The sequence below is a fragment of the Harpia harpyja genome, chromosome Z (genome assembly GCF_026419915.1).
Source record: "Harpia harpyja isolate bHarHar1 chromosome Z, bHarHar1 primary haplotype, whole genome shotgun sequence".
In the NCBI taxonomy this organism is placed as follows: Eukaryota; Metazoa; Chordata; class Aves; order Accipitriformes; family Accipitridae; genus Harpia; species Harpia harpyja.
Genome location: NC_068969.1, coordinates 6,648,845 through 6,669,009, shown reverse-complemented (window position 1 = coordinate 6,669,009; position 20,165 = coordinate 6,648,845). Strand labels below are relative to the sequence as shown.

Sequence of the window (20,165 nt, the reverse complement as noted above, 5' to 3'; positions counted from 1 at the left end):
TTTGTTTTAATGTTTTTAAGTTGCTGCAATATCTTCAATTAAGTATTTTTGTAACTTTCTTTTAATGAAGCTATAAAGAAGAAAGCAGAGTACATTTCCTGGCAAGAAATCACTATCTTGCAGGACTCTATTTACTGAGGTTTTTTCAATTGCTGTAACTAAAATGCACATGATGCATTTTGCCAAAATTATAATTATTAACGCCCAAAGAAGTGTCCCTCAATCTGCAGAGACAGTTAATAGCTGAGAGAGCAATCAGCCAGATTGTCCTAAATGGTACAACAGTCCAGTCGACCTTCTCATAGTCATCAGTAGTTCACTTTTCTCAAGAAAAAGAAATCCGAATCAGATTTTTCCCTCCCTTCCAATATTACTAAAAATGCACTTCTGGGCCGGTTTTATAAGCTCCCTTAGAACTCCTTAAGCAAGTCTTGCACACAGAAAAAAAAAATAAAGATTTGTCAAAAGAATTTAAGCTGTGAAAAAGTTCTCTCTTTATCCACTAATTTAAACAATTTGGGGTTTTTTTTATATATAATGAAGTTAATTAGGTCATCCTAGCAGATACTGTTATCACTTTTCCTTTCAATTTTCTTATTGCTCAGCATAACAAAACAAACAGAATTCTTCTTCTATGCCACTTTCTTATGTCATTGCAGACAATGCATTACTACCTCCATAAAAAGAAATCCTTTGTATGTATTTCAGAAATACGGGTTTCAGAGTGCATCAACTTATTTCTGTTGAAAAACTATGTGCTGAAATACTAAGTTTTTCCTGAAAGGTGTCAGGTTGAGACTAAAGTAATACAATGTGAAAAAAAGCCACACAAGCCCCCTGCCACACCATTCTGGCAATATTCATCAGCTCTAGAGGCACTATGGCTAGCAGTAATTCAAGAGTTAAATATTTTGCCTCTGACAGGAACATCTGTTTAAGCCATCTGCAAATTTCTGTCTTGTGACCATTTGTCCACCAGAAGCTGGACTAAAGCTATAGGTGTATTGTATATTAAATACCTGTAAAAGAAGCAGCAAAGAGAAACAGAGTAAAAGGAAAAGACAAGGAAGAAAGGGTAGAGGAACACAGAAGCATACAAACAATAACAACATAAGGAATATCCAACAGTAGGATATTCCCAAGAGGACAAAACCAGCAGGGAAAGTCTCAGAGAAGAAAATGACAAGGTAAAGAATAGACAGATCCAAGCTGGAACATTTGGACCCATGTGCAAACGAAGCTAGTTGAAAGCATGTGGTTCTGCCTGGGAACAGTCCTCAGCGCTTGAGTCTCCACTTTATTATAAATGTCTGGAAACAAAATAGGCTTGAGTTCAGATTAGGATGACATTAAAGCCTTCTGCTATGTTATACTTCCATAATTTCCTGCAATATCACAAGCCTATCAAACAAGTCCTCAGTTTCAAAAGGTGAATTCTTGGTACACCCAATACATGAATTAGTATTCAAGGAATGAAATCTTCTCAATATGAGATACAAGGTGGCTGTGACCATTTTCTGAATTAGTATTTTTAAATTCAAGACTTAAATGTTTCTGAATGGGAATAGCACTTCAAAATCCTTTCTTCTTCCTATATCCACATATCTGGCATCAGAACTCAATTCATGACAATAGCAAGCTGGATCCTGAAAACATTTACTATTTAGAATAAGTTCGGTGTTTACAGCTGGATCAATGAAATGCAGCAGTTGACCCTCTGATCAGCTTGAAGACCCACACCTAGGGACACACAAATGCACTTAACCTTGAAGAAGAAATTGCAGTGTATGTGGCTACATGCATGGTTCTACTTTAGTATACAGTCACATACATCATACTTAAAATTCATGCTTATTTGCACATGCCCAAAAAGACATGGACCAAATGCAATTGAACCACTTGAACTCCACATGTGACTGAAATTTAATTTAATGAAACCATTGTAGTTTAGGCTTTTTCATACATGCCAGAATCATCATAACAGCTTCAGCTGCCAAAAGGGAGAAATTTTGCTGCCTTCCCCCTATTGTGTTCTCCACTTACCCTACATCTCTCTCACACACAGAAACCCTTCATTGAGCCTATGTTATTCAATAAAGAGGCAGAAAATTGACCATGTTTGTTTGGTTTGGGGTTGTTTTGTTTTTTTTTTCTGGGACAGTTTGCTGACATTTTAATGAGTTAAATCAAAGCATGGAGTATTCCAGCAAGCATCAAAGCAGGCACAAGGTACTTACTGAGAACAAGTAGGCAGGAAGACAGGAACAAGAAGATGGGGAATGATATGACTCCCTGTTTCAGGAGCAGTGAGCTGTTAAGTCTGTTCACCCTGTGTTAAGAACCATGCAGATAGTAGGCAGATATTTAGGAGTTTTTCTTTTACTTCACAAAAGCATCCAACCAGTTAAGTCACACTCAAGACGCTTAAGTACCCACAACAGAAAACAGGACCTACACAAGACAAGAATCACCTCACTTTCACCTTTAAGTTCTGTGTACAAAGTACATTTGTACAGAGAGATGGTTCTGCTCAGACTTTCTGGCTATTCTCAAATAAGTTGAATGAAACTGATTTTATACCTATCTGTTATCAAACAATTCAAGTCAATGTTGTAGTTAGAGAAAGAAATAGAGCTTTCTTTTTTCAGGGGAAGCTTAAGGAGGCATTCTGACCATTTGCTTTAAGCAACATACTCTCCCCCTAGTTAATGCAAAGAAACACAGTCCTCCATAGGGCAGCTCAGAATAGGAATCTGGGTCAGGTGCTCTGAACTGCTGGTAGAGGAACCTTGCTTTCTGAAGAAGTCTAGGAAAGAACTATTTTAAAAAAAGGAATCTGAAATTGAATATATCCCTACAACCCACTTTCCAACATGAAAGTCATTTAAACACCAAAATTCACAGTCATTCCTATTCATTCCTAAAATGAAAAAATAGAATACCACATATATGTATGCAGCACAATTATCTAAAAAAACCACAAAGAATTTTAATGACATTTTTTCAGAGCTCCTAGGTAACATCAGTGCTCCTATCATCATATTTCCTCAGGGTGCCTAAAACAGCATTAACAACTTTGTACTTCTTACAAGCATAAATGAAGAGCAGTCTAGGAGTGCTATTATACCTCTAGTATAAAGCAATCACCTTTTAGCTGTGCACTTGCATGCTTTAAGTCTCATAGATTAAGTTTTTTTGTCTTTTTGCATGGTTTTATGATGACTAAAAGACAAGCATTTCTCTCCTGCTCTCCTAAAAAAGAAAAACAAAGCCTATAATTTATGATAACTAAAAAATGCAAGATAAATTCACATCACAAAAAAATGACATTAAAATACCTGTGTGCATGTTTACCCTCCTACTTCCTAGATAATAGAAAACATGAAATGAAACCTCATAAAGATAATATAGATTTTATCCAAAGAACTCAACTGTGACAATTCAAAAAAAGCATTTTCCTTTTCTTTCTGCTTACATTGAGGCTGTAATTTTTTTCCTCAGTAAAAAGCCAAATGCAACAGTTTTGAGGGCAGGTCAAGTTCAGTGAAGTACTTCCAAATGTCACATTTACCCAATTATCCTCAGAAGGCCAACTGAAATGGGACCGTCACCACAGCTACCTACAGGCAACTTCTTAGAACATTTACTTCTAGTCCTACTATAAACTAGATGTAAACTGGTGAGTGAACAAAACAAGTTTTTAAATAATCCTGCTTTATAATCAACTTACAAAAAACCCAACACAATAATATTACAGATTGACTATCTAATATCTGTATGTTTAGGAAATGTGATCCTGAAAAGGAAATTACAAAATCTGAAAAGGAAATTACTAAATTACATCATCTCTTTGCATTTCAGTGGGGCTTTTTTCCCAGATATATAAAGACTAAAACAGTACATCTAGATTTTGATCTACACTTCCCTAAGGGACAGCTGTAAATACATGGATTTGACCCAGGCACAACACTAATTTAATTTGTTCTTTTTTAGCAAATAGTGATACTTATGCTTCTTTCACAAACAGTGACACTTACCGCTTCTTCTGTAGAGTGCATTTATCTACATTTAAACAAAGAATATAAGGCCTTCAGTCAACCTGAATTAGCTCTACTGCTTTAAAATATCCACCACTGAGGAGGAAGATATAAAATCATTAACAGAGAATAAACAATGGTTCTGAAGTCCTTAAATTGCTCCAGAGTTGTTCTGAACCTATACTTTTTCCTAAAAGCGTGAGCAGGAAAAAAACATATTTAACTAGACCAGGAATGACTTCTCTTCTACTCTGGGCCTACCTGAAAACAGAAAGTTTGGATAAACATAAGGAACTATTACCTCTTCCACCTCTTCCTTCTCCAAACGATCTGTATCACTGGCATCCTCTGTGTAACCAGCTAATAAAAGCTTCCCTACAGTTCTAAATCTGCATGTAGAATATATCCTTTCCTAAGCCAAAAGTAAAGAAAATGTTTAAAAAAATTTGCCTCCAAACACATTCCTGAAAGTTTTGCAGAGTAAAAATAGTTGGAAATATGGCAAACCTGATCCTCTAAAAGTTCTGTTCTTGTCTTCAAGCAAGTCAAAGTCACTGGAGTAGTGTGACCAATAAAGAAAAATAGCACCCATTTGTCCTTAGCAATACAGTAAAGTTTACTGTATTGACAGCATGAGAAGGAAGCTAGTTAATATTTGAACACTGGAATCGTTCTTTCATTTACCTTTCTGTCACAAAAAAACACAGGCACCTTTTTAATCACAAGAATGACAGGTAGTGAATCATATTTAATATCACACTGGAAAAAAAGGGATCTGTGGTGGTCTAGGACACTAAGCCTACTAAAACATCCTACACATTCAGGTGTGTTGTAGATCATCCAAGCATGAATGATCATACATACTCAGGTATGCTGCAGAACATAAAATATGTAAATTATAAAATATTTAATTATAGGTAATATTATATAAATAAAAATATTTAATTATGCATAAAATAATTAATTTACAAAAATAAAAGGGATTACAGACCAACTGACTTAAATTGCATATACTTAAAAATGTTTCCAAACACAGACAGGTTCAGATCAACACTAGCAAGAAATATGGGTGTGACCCCATAGACACTTTCCAAGTGCAGAAGAGCAAGGCCATGCATTAGAATTCAGCAAATAAGACATCATACTTGCATCAAAAAGCAGCAACTCTACAGCCTCTTTTGAATAGAAGAATTGTAATGCTCCGCAAATTAACTTTTTTTGACAAGAGACATAACAGATTGCTGAGTTACAGCAATGCCCCAGTTGCAAAGGGGTCAGATACGCAGCAGAATTTATTCAGGAAGTATGTCTGGAATACTGGCTCTAGTGCCTCTAACAATATAACCTATCTTCAGACTCATGTTTGCAAAGCAGCTCTGCTGCAGGTAAGCTTTTCTTTAATTCTGCTGCTAGCAGCCTCTATTTATTTTTATACAGTTAAGTCCTCAGGGAAAGAATCAATTTTTAGTTTATTACTAAAAATAAATATTCTCAGTGTCTTTATTATTTTACCAGATTTTAAATGGCAACATCAAATCCTGCCCTTCACCCTGCTACCAAGAGCAGTAAACAAGCACAAGTAATAGGAGTTTGGTTCACCCATTATCTGGCAAGCTCAATGCAGAACTTCTACTTCCACCAAACACTATCTCTCTAACCAGCATGCAATGTGGCAGAGGCATGTTGACATCTCTCTCTGAAGCTGCATGACTCAACATGTATGCCATGACTCCAGACATTAACTACACCAGATTCTCCCTGTGTGGTTCAACAAACCTGTGGCATGCCTAGGGCAGGTGACTTCAATCTTCCATCCTCCTGTGCAAACACACACAGTCTGTAGTTTCATTATTGATGTTTGCTTTCATTTTAAAGGTTTACCAGGATTTATTTTGCATACTATCTTGTTTAACCAATACTGTGCTCAGCTTTTGATAGCAGCACTTGCTGTACCAATAAAAATAAATCCTACTAAATGATTATCATAACACAATAATGGTCTACATAATATATGCCGGAGTACAGGCAAGTAGATTAAGATGGACAGCCTGAAAGACACAAAAACAACATTATTAATCATAACTTTAACAAGGCAAAATAGCCAAGCCTACAGCCCAAGTAGAAAAATATTAATAGTTGAGAATTAAATGTTAGTTAGTAGCACTAGCTGCCAGAAGTAAGCTGTTCATTTGCAGTGGTCAAACTATGCTTTAAAATTACACAACTGACCAATGAAATTAGGATTCAGGTAGTCCCAGACCCTCACATCAGGTCACAATAGGACATATTTTTCTTTCTGCAAACAAAGCCTTCTTCCAGTCACAGTGTGGGACTGATCCATGCTATTGTTTGCACAGTCTGATAGTATAGCTAAAGCATTTTAAGCAGACAAAAAAACCCCACACACACTAACGCCATCGCAGTTTGCATTTTTGGATAACCATTTACGCTCATAAAAAGAAAAAACTTAACTTCTGACCATCTGACAACAATCTGAAAAAGAACACTAGCCCTTTGTCCCAGGGGTGGGGTGGTCCAGGTACTACAGCTCTTATTACTGTGCCTTGCATGCCCTCCTCATTCACTGACGAGACAGCAGGACAGAGCAGTCCTTTCCTTTCCCTACTGCCAACAGTGGGGGAGATGGGGGTAAAGCGTAACAAGAGCAGACAGTAGAGATCTGCCACACTCACTCACATGCTCTCCCCTAACAGCCGTACCTTGCTGCCACTGAGAGTGGTAGACCAGCAGCCTGACCAGCACGCCTCAACCTCCTGTTCTAATCCTCCAAGATTCACAATGAACACAACACAACTGTAGTCCCTGGAAATATCCATAAATGAGACTAAATGAGGGCTAAAATCAACCCCAAAATCTCTGTGCATTATCCTAGTATCATTTCATCAGATACTATCATTTGACAGAATTTCCTGAATGTTGGAGCTCTGGATATTTGACAGCCTTGAAACATCACCTTTAAAGCAGAAGCCATATTCAGCAGATTCGTATGCCTCAGGTGATTGCATAGTAACTGCTGAGACTCTTCATTCCTCTTAGGCGGGCAGCAAAAGCATAAAGTATTACCAGCTAAAGTCATGTGATGGCCTAAATTGATTGACTTGATGGTCTCCAGCTTGTTCTCATTGATTGATGAGACAAATTCAGCTGCAAATCAAAGGGATTTGGGAAAAAAAACTAACCACCCCTCCCCCTTGCCCAAGCTAGTGCACAGAAGTGTGAATTGTCTCCCTCTATGGTGCCTCTGTTCTGTGCACAAACAGAATCTTAATGTCCTGAAGCTTACATGAAAACCAAAAATCAAACTGAATTGTTTCAAAAGAGCTTAAAAACAAACCAAGAAATCAGAAAGCAATGCTTGTGTTCCTTCATAGCAGAGTTTTCTTCAATACTCACAGGAATGTAAAACTGACTATGAATAGGACCATGGGGAGCAAGAAAATTACATCAATACATACACTTCCTTGTTCCACCATCGTATTAACTTTGCAAAGTAAAGTTATCATAAGGGGAAGTAGAACACATTGTTCAAAATCAACACTGGCAGCTGGTGTGTTGAAACCCAATGTAAGGGTGTGCATACAGTAAACAAAAATTATTATTTATTGTAATATTTTAATATAATAAAATTATTGATACAATAAGAAATAAACAAACAAAAATAATTTTTTTAAATTTAAATTGTTTTGAAAAACACAGATGAAACTAAGTCTACCACAGTCTCAAATGTTCAAAATGTGGGAATCAGTTTCCTACCCTCAACGAAAGGAGGCAGCAGGGGGGTATTTGTAAGACCTTGAGAGGTTTTGGGGTTCCTTTTATGTGTAGCCCAGATTTTCAATCTTTTAGGAACTCAGAGATTACATCTGCAAATCTTCTACACAAACATGTAAACTAGATTTTATATAAGAAATAGGAAAATGTGCCCAAGATTTTCATGTAATTACTTTCTCGAGGGAGTAGGACTTTAAAAACATCAAGCATCACAAGAACTGGCAATGATCTAGGCAGGCATCTCAGCAAAACTGTCAGGAAACTATTTTCTTGCCTGGTTTATAAGTGAATCATAAATAAAAGTTACTTCAAATGAGCAAAACTGCAGAGTGGTTGGGACATAAAGAATATCTCAGTTTTAATCTCAAATTCTTAAGACTCATATCTGATAACAAAAACCACTCTGCAGTAAGTTGCTTATACAAATACATAGAGATTTGCACGCTTGCATCTGACATCAGAATCTTCCCCCAAACTGTTGACTAGCTTACACATCTCATCCTTCAGGAAAAACAAAATAAATCCATAATTTTATTTAAACTCTACTAAGCACAGAACATTATGCAACTGCAAGTTCTAAAACACAATAAATTTAAATAGAGAGATGATAGCTCTGCCTAGATGTAGTGCCTAACCACAGTGTCTCACCTGCAGATAGTTTCCTGACCCAATTACAGCTCTCCACAGGCACAGCAGCTTGCTCACGTGCAACATGCGCAGAAGCAAACCCTTAAAAAGTAGGAAAGACGGACTCAGCTGCAAGTCACAATAAATGGCATGCTGACTAACACAAAGAAAAAACCCTTCCTTAGTCAAATAAAGCTGCAAAGATAATTAATATCATTATCAAAAGAATCTCTAAAGTTGCAAGGCTTCAGAAAAGGAAGGCTAATTTCCATTTTGCTTGGACATCAGTCCAAATGTATATGGCAGCCAGACCTTCATATGATGAAATCCAGTATCTATGTAATTGCTAATCCATAAAGAGCTCATGTCCTTCAAGGAGAAAAGTATGAAAAGCTGGAGGAAAAACATTATAAAGAATGCAAGCCTCTGACCGCAACCTTAAGGAAAAGCTGAATAAATGACAACACAATGTTCAAAACTTTTCAAAAAGTGAATCTACAGAGTAGACCACAGACCCATGTAGAAGGTAGTGGGTGGAAACTCCCATCACCACCAGACTCTTCTTTTCACACCCCCACTACTATCAGAAAAGAGGAAATGAGAGAAGGCATTTGGTGGTTAGGCTTGGGAAAGAGACACCAATGAAGTCTTATTACAAAGCGGGGCTGTGAAAAAGAACTTGGCAATAACCGCCACAGTTGTTTTCTGTTCTGAAATGACACTTCTGCATAAGTAATTATCTTTGCCTAAATCAAGTGTCCGCCATCAGAATTAAAACCAGGTTTGTTTGCTCAAAGTAACAGGCACTGTAGATATAGCAGTTCAGCTCACAAAAGGTGATTACACACTTTTGGAAAATTGTTTTGTACAGCCTAGCTCTGAAATCTTCGGGGAATAAGTTCTTAACTTCCACCACAAATTTTTCACTTAAATTTGCTCCAGAAAGTTTTCTCTCTCATTTTTTGTCTTAAAGCTATGGATGTGAAAGGGCTCGAAGTCACATCATGTCACATCACCCCAACATCATGTCATATAGCAAAAATTAAGTGGTCCCAGGCAAAGCAGGTTTTCTGCATGGGAAAATTAAGAGAAAAATCCAGCTGCAGGAGGCCTTGGTGTATATCTCCTCTCCAAAGTCTTCCTGTACCAAAGCAGTGCTTTACCATGGGTTTGGGAGGTATTGGGCTGTCTATCCAGCTACCCAAGAGATGAAATGTAAAAAGAAAACAGTCTCGACCTGGTTTAAAACAAAGTATCTAAAGGCACATTTCAGAAAAATGGATCACAGACAGTAATGCCTACATCCCCTGTGCCCCTGTCCCTCTCCACATCCCTGTTTTTGTGATTGACCTTTTGTTTTCCAATAGTTACCCTGTAATCTCAATCAAATCCAGCATGCCTTACCATTTAGCTAGAAGATGACACAGAGCACTACTAAAGGCTGTTCAGTTAGACCAGATTTTCATCCCCTTCTCAACTCCACTGCCTGTAAAATGTGTTAATAAAGCCTTCTTAGGTGCATTAGAATCTATTCTGATGAAAGACAATCTCCAACTGTAAGAGCATTATCATACATTTTGCACTGCTGAGTTTTAAAAGCAAAATTACAGAAAATAAGTCAGCAAGAAAATCTCAGTACCAGGAAACACTTAAAATTTCTAAAGCCACATTTCTGTATTAGTTGATAAGATCCTCCACTTTATTTCCTGTGGATCAAATTTTTACATCTTTACTCAGTCCTAATTCAACTTGAACCCATTGACTCAACAAAGACATAAGACGCAAATCTCTTTAGGCCTTACAGAATTTTCACAATCCAAACAAGAAAAGACTATTTGTTTCAGAAAGACTTGGACTAAAGTCATACTCTAAATTGAAATGCAACTGTAGTTAACAAATGGCTTGCTGCAACACTATATGGTAAGATCTCAAGCCAAAATGGACTCTCTCTGACCACTTACACTCCATTAAATACCCAAAGAACATGAAATTAAGTGAAATGCATTTTAAAGCACTTTCTGTTTTGCCAAACTTCACTGGAAGTATTGAAATGAGGAAAACTGCTTGGCCACAGCTAGCTTCTGCTTTTTCCCCTCTCATTCAAACTAGTTTTAGTTTTGCTTTTATAATACAACATTCAAGAATTGCTCATGCATATAAAGTTCCTCAGATTTCAGTGTAACAGCAATCTACATAATTTTAAATGAGGGTCCTCGTGCAATTTATTATAGCATTACGGTTAATCAGATGATATTCTGTCCCAAAGCATGAAAATATTATTTACATTTTCCAATTAAAAAAAAATCACATTTAAACATACATAAGAACATGTATCTGTACAAAATACTACATAGTTTAATTTGCAGCAGAAGTAAAAAGGAAATGAACCAAGACAACTCCATTGCTTTCCTACAAACTGTGATTATCATCGTATCCACTAGAGCTCTCAGCTGATGGCAGTTTTGTTTTAAAGTAAGTTACTTCAAATTAAACTCTCCATATGTAAATAAACTATTGACAAGGCTGATTTATATACACATTATAGCCTGTCAGATTTGATGTCAGACAGAACAACCGAGGAACTTCCATGTTACCTTATGAACATCAAGTGAAATGCTCTGGAAAGAAGCTGAACAGTAAACAGGTGGAATTTGACTTCTTAGAGATGACTCTGCAGCCACCTAAAAGCTGGGTCACAGCCCCCAGCAATGCTCCGACACCCTCAGCTGCACACCACAGCCTGGCACCTGCCTGGAGAAACACCCACAGTTAACACAGCATCACAGAGGTGCAAAAAACCACTGGGAGTTTCATCACTGTTTTCAGCTAGGGCAGAATGAGATCATTTAAGATGAAAACATGGGAGTAGTTACACCTGACCTGTACAAGTTAAAAAATGATGACAAAGGTCTGCTTTGGATTCTTACAGGAGCATGGTGGTGTTTTCTCCGGTTCTTACACTTCACACAGTCCTGTGCTGCAACCCATCCCTGAAACATCTCATTTTAACACTGGCGATTGCAGTACCAAAGGCTTCAAGAAAAAAGAAGCCTCATTACTCAGAGCAGAGTACAAACTGGGGGAAAGCCCTGGCCGAGACGCTGAATGCCCTATGAAGGCCTCTAACTTTGGGCACATCAGTAAAGGCCATCCCTGTGGTAAAGTCGCTGAGGTGATGGCGGTAAAGTCGCTGAGGTGATGGCAGTGCTCACAGAGCTACCTCCTACCCAGCTTTGGCCCTATTATTAAAACAACATCCATGGCTTTTAAGCTACCGAAGGACATTTTAAATAAAAGCCTATAAGAGAAAGTGTGGCAAACAGGTGAGGAAACCCGAGTGCCACTCCCTGCCGGACAGGGGCACACTCTGAGCACCGGCTCACCCGTCGAACTCTGGCTCCTCAAACCCAGATGCTCTTCGCATCTCTGCAACCAGTGAACCAAAAAAAAAAAAAGCCAAAAACCACCCCCGCCCCCCCAAAAACCAACCCTGAAAAAAAAAATAGTTTCCTCGTCTCAAACACGGCCCGGCCCACCGCAGCCCCAACACTACTCCGGCCACGGCCTCCCCACCTCGGCGCCGCGCCAGGGAGTGGCAGGGGCCCTTCAGGCCAAACCGCCCGCCAAGGTACAGTAGACGCTGCGCTGGCGCCCGGCCAGTCCGGGGCTCTCCGGGCTGCCGCGGAGACGCGGGCTGAGGCGTTTCCACACGCCGCCGCCGCCTCCGACGAGAGAAGAGGAGGGGGAGAAAAAAAGGGAGGTGAAGGGGCCGCGCCGGGCGGCTGAGGGACCGGGCACCGCCGCCGCCTCCCCTCAGGGCGCGCGGGCGGCGCTGCCGCCGCCTCCCTCAGCACCTCCGGGGCGGGGCCGGCGGCGCGGGGGCGGCGGCAGCAGCAGCAGGTGAGCGCGCGGCCCGCAGCTGCGCCCCGTGGGCGGAGCGCGGGGCGGGGAGCGCCGGGCCGGGCTGTGGCGGGGACCCACTCGCTCCTTCCCTCCCTCATTCTCTCGCTCTCTCTCAGGACAGCGCCTGAAACTTGGCGGTGGCCGCGGCCCCCGACGACTCCCTGGAAGCGGGTGAGTGCCGGTACCTGGCCCCGGCGCGGGGGCTCCCTCCGCTCCGCAGTTCCTGCCCCGCCTGGTGTGGGGTGAATGAGGAAGCGACACGGGCTCCGGCTCCCTCCGGCTCGGCCGGCTTCCGTGGGGCTCCCGAGGGGGAGAGGGGGCGCCCGGCTCGGCCGCCGCCGGGCTCAGCCCGCCGCTCCGGCGTGTGTCCCGCGGGTCGGGCGTGAGGGGCGGGCCGGGCCGGGCCGGGCGGCGCCTCCCGGCGGGGCTGCGGGACGGGAGTCGGCGGGGCTGCCTCCGGCACCGGGGCGCCGGCTGCTGCGGGGCTTCCTCCTCAGGCGCGCCTCCATGTTGGGCTCCGCGCCCCGGGGCGGGGGGCTGCGGCGGGAGCCCCGGCGGCCGGCTGAGCCCCGGCCGCGGACTTTGTCCACCGAAACCTCCCCGTCGCCGAGCTCGGGGTTGCTCCGGGTAGGGCCGGCTCGTTCGGTCCGCGGGGAAGCGCGACCTTGAGCGGGGAAGGTCTGTCAGCCTCCGGCCGGAGGGACTGGCAGGCACCGCGGGAGGGAATGGATCGCGCCCGTGTGAGGAGGTAACGAGATCCGTGCGGTTCTTGACAGAAACATGGAGTTTCCCCGTAGCAGAAATGCCAAGTTTGATAACATCAACTTTTTTTTTTTTTTTTTTCCCCACCCAGCCGGTTGATACTCTGTTTCTGTCTCCTGTACGACAGTGAGTTTGAAGCAGATAAAATGCATGCTCTTTTAAACGGTCAGGTTTCCAGCTGAATGGCGACAGACAATAAGAAATGAAGGAGCAGGAATGCCTGTTGCTTTTGTGTACATGCCAGGCGTGCATCTCTTGAAAACCTATTTTCAGTTCATTGCTAGAGAATTCCCCGTGTGCATTAGGGTATGAAATATTAAAATAATTGGATTATGGCATTCAGTGGTTACATCTAACATCTGTTTACTCATGGGCTTTGACTGTTGCACCACTTCACTTCTAGATTATTCAAGTAGCGCAGAGCAGGAGTTAATCTGGACCTAGGAGCTCTTGCAGGAGATTTATGTGCAAGGATGATATTGCTGTGTATCCCGTCTCTTGACAGTTGGATGTTTCCAAGGACGGAACTGAATCTGCAGAGAAGACAGGTGTGGGATAATCAGTTCTCATGCTAAGTCTTTTCCTAGTTTTAGAGACTTGTTTAAAGCCTGAATTACAACATTTAACATCTCTACAAATACTCTGTGTCAAAATCTGGGATGCACTTGTGTGTTTAGTTTCTTTTAAATCTTATTTGGGCCTTGGCCTCATACAGTCATTAGTTTATTAACAATATAATAAGCCGGCAAATAACCTCTTCAGCTTTCCATCTCTCAGATAATACCATGCAGCATTGTACTTATCAAATAGGAAGCTATAACCGAGTATAACCAATATAGCTTTCTGAACAAGAGGCTATGAAGTGTTTCTTAAGTCATTAAGCAGTAATTCATAAACATATGTTTTAAAAAGTATATCTGCAGCATTTCCTGTCTATTTTAGTTCCTGAAAATGGCTGTATTAAAGAATTAGATATTTGTCTTTGGACTGGTAGATTTCAGTCACCCCAAGACACTACCATGGGAACCTGCAAATCCTGAGGAAAGAAGCAAACATAAGGCTGCAAAACATAGATTTAGATTTTTTGTTTGTTTGTTTGTTTCTCACCCTTATCTTGGGTTTCATAATAAAATACAGGTCTGTGCTTTAGTTTTAGAAATTATTAAATGCTGGCATTTTCAATTTCCTTGATCCACATATTTTTACTCAAAGTTATCTTTTTGTAAAATTGAATATAGAAAACTTCTAAGGAAATATGATTATCAGAATGAAGTACATAACTTTTGAAACTTTGACAGTGTAAAAATTGAAATACATAAGGTATTTCACTAGACATTATTTGTATGGTTGTATGTAATGCTAAACAGAAAAAAAAAATCATAAAATCATTTAGGCTGGAAAAGACCTGTAAGATCATCAAGTCCAACCATCAACCATGCCCACTAAACCATGTCCTGAAGTGCCTTGTCTATGCACTTTTTGAATACCTCCAGGGATGGTGACTCCACCACTTCCCTGGGCAGCCTGTTCCAATGCCTGACAACACTTTCAGTAAAGAAATTGTTCCTAATATCCAGTCTAAACCTCCTGCCGCAGCTTGAGGCCATTTCCTCTCATCCTATCTCCAGCCACCTGACAGAAGAGACCAGTACCCACCTCACTACAACCCCCTTTCAGGTAGTTGTAGAGAGCGATAAGGTCTCCCCTCAGCCTCCTTCTCTCCAGACTAAACAACCCTAGTTCCCTCAGGGGCTCTTCATAAGACTTGTGCTTCAGGCCCCTCACCAACGTGGTTGCCCTTCTCTGAACATGCTCCAGCAACTCAATGTCTTTCCTGTAGTGAGGGGCCCAAAACTGAACACAGGACTCGAGGTGCGGCCTCACCAGTGCCGAGTACAGGGGAACAATCACCTCCCTGCTCCTGCTGGCCACACTGTTTCTGATACAGGCCGGGATGCCGTTGGCCTTCTTGGCCACCTGGGCACACTGCTGGCTCATATTCAGCCGGCTGTCAACCAGCACCCCCAGGTCCTTCTCTGCCGGGCAGCTTTCCAGCCACTCCTCCCCAAGCCTGTAGCATTACATGGGGTTGTGACTGAAGTGCAGGATCCAGCACTTGGTCTTGTTCAACCTCATACAATTGGCCTCAGCCCATCGATCCAGCCTGTCCAGATCCCTCTGTAGAGCCTTCCTACCCTCGAGCAGATCAACAGTCCCTCCCAAAGAATTTAGAGGTAGCATGAAAGAAGTAAGAGCAATACTTTCAAATTTTCATCCTACATCTTGTAATTCAGATTTAGGTATGAAGGAATTGCTGCCACTCAGTGGCTGATAGAAATGTATAGAAAACTATATTCTGTTACACAGGTATGATGTACGTGTGGTTAATGAGTACATCGTAAGGTAATTCTATTCGGTGAATGTGTGTGAGATAATTGATTAGGAAGATGCTTGTATTCTCACTGGACAAGAGCTCATTCTCATAAATTTTTCCAGTTTGTATTTCATGAATTATAACCCACCTTTTCATTAGGCATAATTATACAGTACAGTCATAATTTTCTTATTGAATGGAACAGTGAAATAGCATAATAATTTTGACTTTTTGATCACACAGCATAGTTGAAAAGATACTCTGTAAAGAAAGAATTATTTTTAAACTAGAAAGTACTTCTAAACTAGAAAACTTAGGAAATTCTGTAGCTAGTTTTGTTAAAGAGAAATCTTTAGAAGAATCTCTCAACAAGAACTTGGCTATTTGATGCTATATAGATCAAGAAAATAACAATAAAACCTGGAAAGATGTCATCTTTTATTAAAATAACTGATTTCCTGGGAAAAGCATAGAAGCTTTCAGGCCTCTGAGTCTCTTTTGATGTCTAAAAGCCACAGTCATTACAATTAAAGTTCCTGTCAAATTGAGTACTTCAGGGCCTAATAGTTTAAATTAACCATCCATCCTTGTTTCCCTTTGAAGGACTTCACTGCCACCCTGCCTCTGTGCAGAGGCATAGATCCTCTGCCCGGTGGATGTGTTGCCTGAGCTCAGCTCTGGCTGCTGCTCCCGAAAAGAGGAGCCCCTTCATCACCTCTCACTCTGCAGCTGCACTGCAACTGGAGGCGAGACTGTAGCACATGTGGATGTATCAAAGTTCACTTCAGCCCAGCTAATCTACAGTGAAGCTGCAGTGGCACAAGCCTCAGTGTGGACTGTACAGTGTAAATACTTTACAGGTGTTAGCCAGCACTGAGGTATGTGCCTGTATTGGGTTCATTGACCCAGGTATTTAAGTTCCCTAAAGCTAACGCAGGTGTGTCTCTTCATGATGCAGTCCCAATGTGTTGTGTACCTATAGTCCACCATCCCCTTCATTGCATTTATGAAGTATATACTTAACCTACTGTAAAAAGAATGGAGGAAAAAAGGAATAGGCTAGGGATTGAAATGTTTCTTGTTGATGAGTCAGAGCTGAATATGAAAGATGACAAGAAGGGATTTACCAGTGGAGTCTGGGGGCTGGCTGACTTCATTAGGAACCGAATTCCTCTGTTAATCATCCACTGATGAGAAAGGTTATGCGATTTTTTTTTTTACTCTGGAATTATCCTTGCATTAAGTGCAGCTTTTCCACCCTGGTTATCAGTTTCTGTCCAAAGGCTGCCTAAAAAGCACCAAAAGAGTTTGTGTTCCAATAGTTTTTTTTAACTGTTTTCCTTGCTCCATGGCAAGATTTGTAATCTTTCTCTGAATATTCCTTTACCTGCATAATCTGAGTGCAGAATTTGGTTCTGTAGAGCAATCTGTGGAGCCAAAGGACAACGAGCAGGAATAGGGAAATGGGGAAAGCTACCCGTGCCCATTCGGAGCTATTTGGGTAGCACATTAAAAGTAATCATTCTGCATCCTGTGGGTGTGCTTTGCAAAGATGCAGTTAACAGAGGTGAGCCTGGGATAGCTCTTTACAGCCTTGGTAAAATAATGCTGAAATGGCTTGTTACATTCTCATTTAAAAGGCAGTTATTTCTACCTGTAAGAGAGCTTTTACACTTTCTTAAAGGGGCATTACCTCTAAGCCAGAGCTACCACGTTTGCTTTTTATGATATTTGAGTAATTTTGCAAAAGTCTGCTCTGTAGGAAGTAGTGTACTGCCTCTAGCTCTATAGGGCCACCTAGATTATACATACTGCCTTTATGACTGGAAGCTGCACCAGTGTGCTGCTCCTGTTACCAGAGACACCAGGAAAGGTAGAAAAATGAGATATCTAGCACAGGAGTACTGGCGACCTCACAAATCTGTCCTTGGCAAGCGTGGTGCAACATTTATTTCTGGTCTGATCCAGACCAGACTCTTATTATTACGAGTAACACTGATACAGAGAATGGAAATCTGATGCGTATATCTGTGTGTTTAAGATTATTTTCTGTTGGCTTTTTTTTTTTTAATTAAAATTTATGCAAGTGGAAAATTATGTCTACCTTTCAGTGGCAGAAAGGTGCCCTGACATCCATGAAGTAAGTTATGTTTTGAACCTGTTAAATTAGCTGTTGCTTTTTTCTGATTGATGATAGATTTGATAGTTTCTGACTAGAAGATGGAAGTGATGCAGCACAGATGTACAATAGTTGCAATTCAAAGAGGCAGGCCATAAAATCAATTCTTTAAAAATATTTCTCAAGCTAAGAAAGCGCGTAACACCGCAGAACAATTTATGGTATCCTCTTACTGAAATTAATGTGTTTCCTGGTAATTTCTTTGCCATTGAATGTAATACTCTATCTGGAAAAGTTTATTTAAGTATATTTAAGCATAGTTGGTATTCATATGATAATAATCATGATCCATAAAGTCTGAGAGTGACCATCACAGATAACTTCATGAAACTGATGCACATTTAGCTTTTAAGCCTTGTATGATACTTGCCTGACTGCTAAGGGAGGTGGGTATGTGCTTGCCATCTCCTCCCATTTTATCAGCCAACCATCAAACTTATCAAAAAAAAAAAAAAAGCAGCACCTCTCTGTATGCACCAGAACAAGATTATTTTGAATTCCAAGGTGCTACTCACTTTTGAGAACAAAATAGATATTCAACAAACTATGGTCCCATTTGGTTGAAGTGTAACCAAGTGATGTTTCACTTTTACCCGTTGGTAGTGAGAGTGGAGTTGGGATAGCTCCTAGGAGACTGGTTAATAGATCAAGGTATCATTACAGTAGGCATTGTATGTGTCTGTGGCAAAGAGACCCTACTAAAACAAGCTCCTACCAAACAGCTTAGTAAGGGTGCCCCTCTTTTCTGAAGAGGTGCATGTGGGCTGAAGTCCTTTCTGCCTCACTGGGCTCAGAGGAGTTGTCTGAGTTATCTGAATTTGTATCTTGTTTCTCATCGCCTGGATGGCTGAAAAGCTCTAAAATGGGATCTACGTTTGTGCGTGAGTGGCTTTGATTTGCATTATGTTTAGTCTTTTGCAGTCTCATAAATGATTTAAGTATTTATAGACTTGGTTTACGTCTGGTTACCCACTAGAAATACTATCTTGAAACATATGCAGTAAATCTAAACTTCAGCCTCAGCTTTTTTCCCCACCCCTGAGCTATGAAGTCATGCATGCTACTGATTTGGAGCTGAAAGCCTAGACCTGCGTTGGTTTAGTCTAGTTGTTTGCTGTGTGACAAGTTTGTAATGATGAGATGACAGAGAGAGAAAACTGCATGGTTTTTTAGCACTCGAGTGTCAAGTTACTTTCTGAGTGTTTGAAAATCTTTTTTTTTTTTTTATCAACACTTATTTATTAGAGATCTAATAAAATCCTTGTTTGTATATTTGATTCTTTATCATATTCTCTGGTTTCTTGAGGAAGTACAGTTTAAGCTTTGCCATGGTTTTTCTGCCTAAGGAACTCGTGAAATCTGAGTGTTTAGTCAGTACCACTTTGTTCCTCATCATACCAATGATATCTAATTTACTTCAGTGCATTGAGTGTATCAATATTCAATATGAAGAACAGCTTAAGGGAAGAAGGATTCCTGGTTGTGATACCAGATTTGTCTTTCTGATAGTAAAGCTTTGCTTTTTTAACTTATAGCCAGATTTTTTTAAGATTTAGATGCTTGAACATGTAGATAGATGCTTGAAAAGATGATCAAAAATGTCTAGCAGCCAAACTCAAGGTTAAGCTTGGCTTCTGCAGTCTGCCTTTCTCCGGGAAATTCCCCATTGAGTACAAAGGCAGTGTAGCCAAGCTATTGCTAACACATTGTTCGATGGCTGAACTATGCTTTTCTAGGAGGAGACTGTATTTGATTCTTGTTTGAACAAAAGAGGAATCTTGTATTTCTTTCTTAAAAGAAACAGTCCCTTCTTTTCAAAAAGCCCTCTCTGTGAAAATTTGGTAGGAAGATACAGTCTAGCCAATAGCAAGTAGGGCCCATTATATACTCTTAACTTGTATTCTCGAGGAAAATTAAGATGAAAAGACATAGTACAATAACTTTGAAAGGCTGTCATGTTTGAAATATGAGACTGACTGCCCTGTACATTTTATCTCAAGATTTTTATGATATGTTTTGTAATGCCTCTGGGTGACTGCATTTTGCTGGCATGACTATGTAACCAAAATGAGTATTTTGTACCTTACTGATTTTAGTGGTACTGGTTTTTAGTGCCTGTTACTGATTTTAGTTAGTGCCTGTTGAACTGGAGAAAATACTTTATTTGCTAAAGAACACAGTTGTGTGTCAAAATATTTTACTGGAAATCTCTTGTGAAAGTAGGATTTATTCTTGCTTATTTTAAAAAATGTATTTAATGTATATTCCTGTAAGAGAGAGCACAGATGGCTGTCTTGCATCAAGTAGGTGCTGCCAGATCTTTCATTTTGATAACAAACTGTGTTCCTTTTATAGATTAAATTTAAAAAATGGATCTGAAACCCTCAGTCATACAAATATCTCTGCAGGTGAAGGAGTAATTTGATCATAGATGCTTTCAGTATTGATAGCTGGTTTGGGTTTTTTTAAAGAAACTTTTTTTTTTAATAGT

General features: G+C 40.4%; 1 protein-coding gene across 3 annotated transcripts in view; it reads left to right on the top strand.

Moving 5' to 3' along the window:
• Nucleotides 1-12,416: 12,416 nt before the first annotated feature.
• PRKCD (protein kinase C delta) overlaps nt 12,417-20,165 on the top strand; it is a 69,979-nt gene continuing 62,230 nt past the window's right edge. For 2 of the 3 annotated variants that reach the window (XM_052778049.1, XM_052778046.1), the window contains exon 1: nt 12,417-12,530. The gene's annotated coding sequence lies outside the window, so the exon portion shown is untranslated. The remainder of the gene's footprint in view (nt 12,531-20,165) is intronic. The other variant, XM_052778048.1, reaches the window with a different exon arrangement.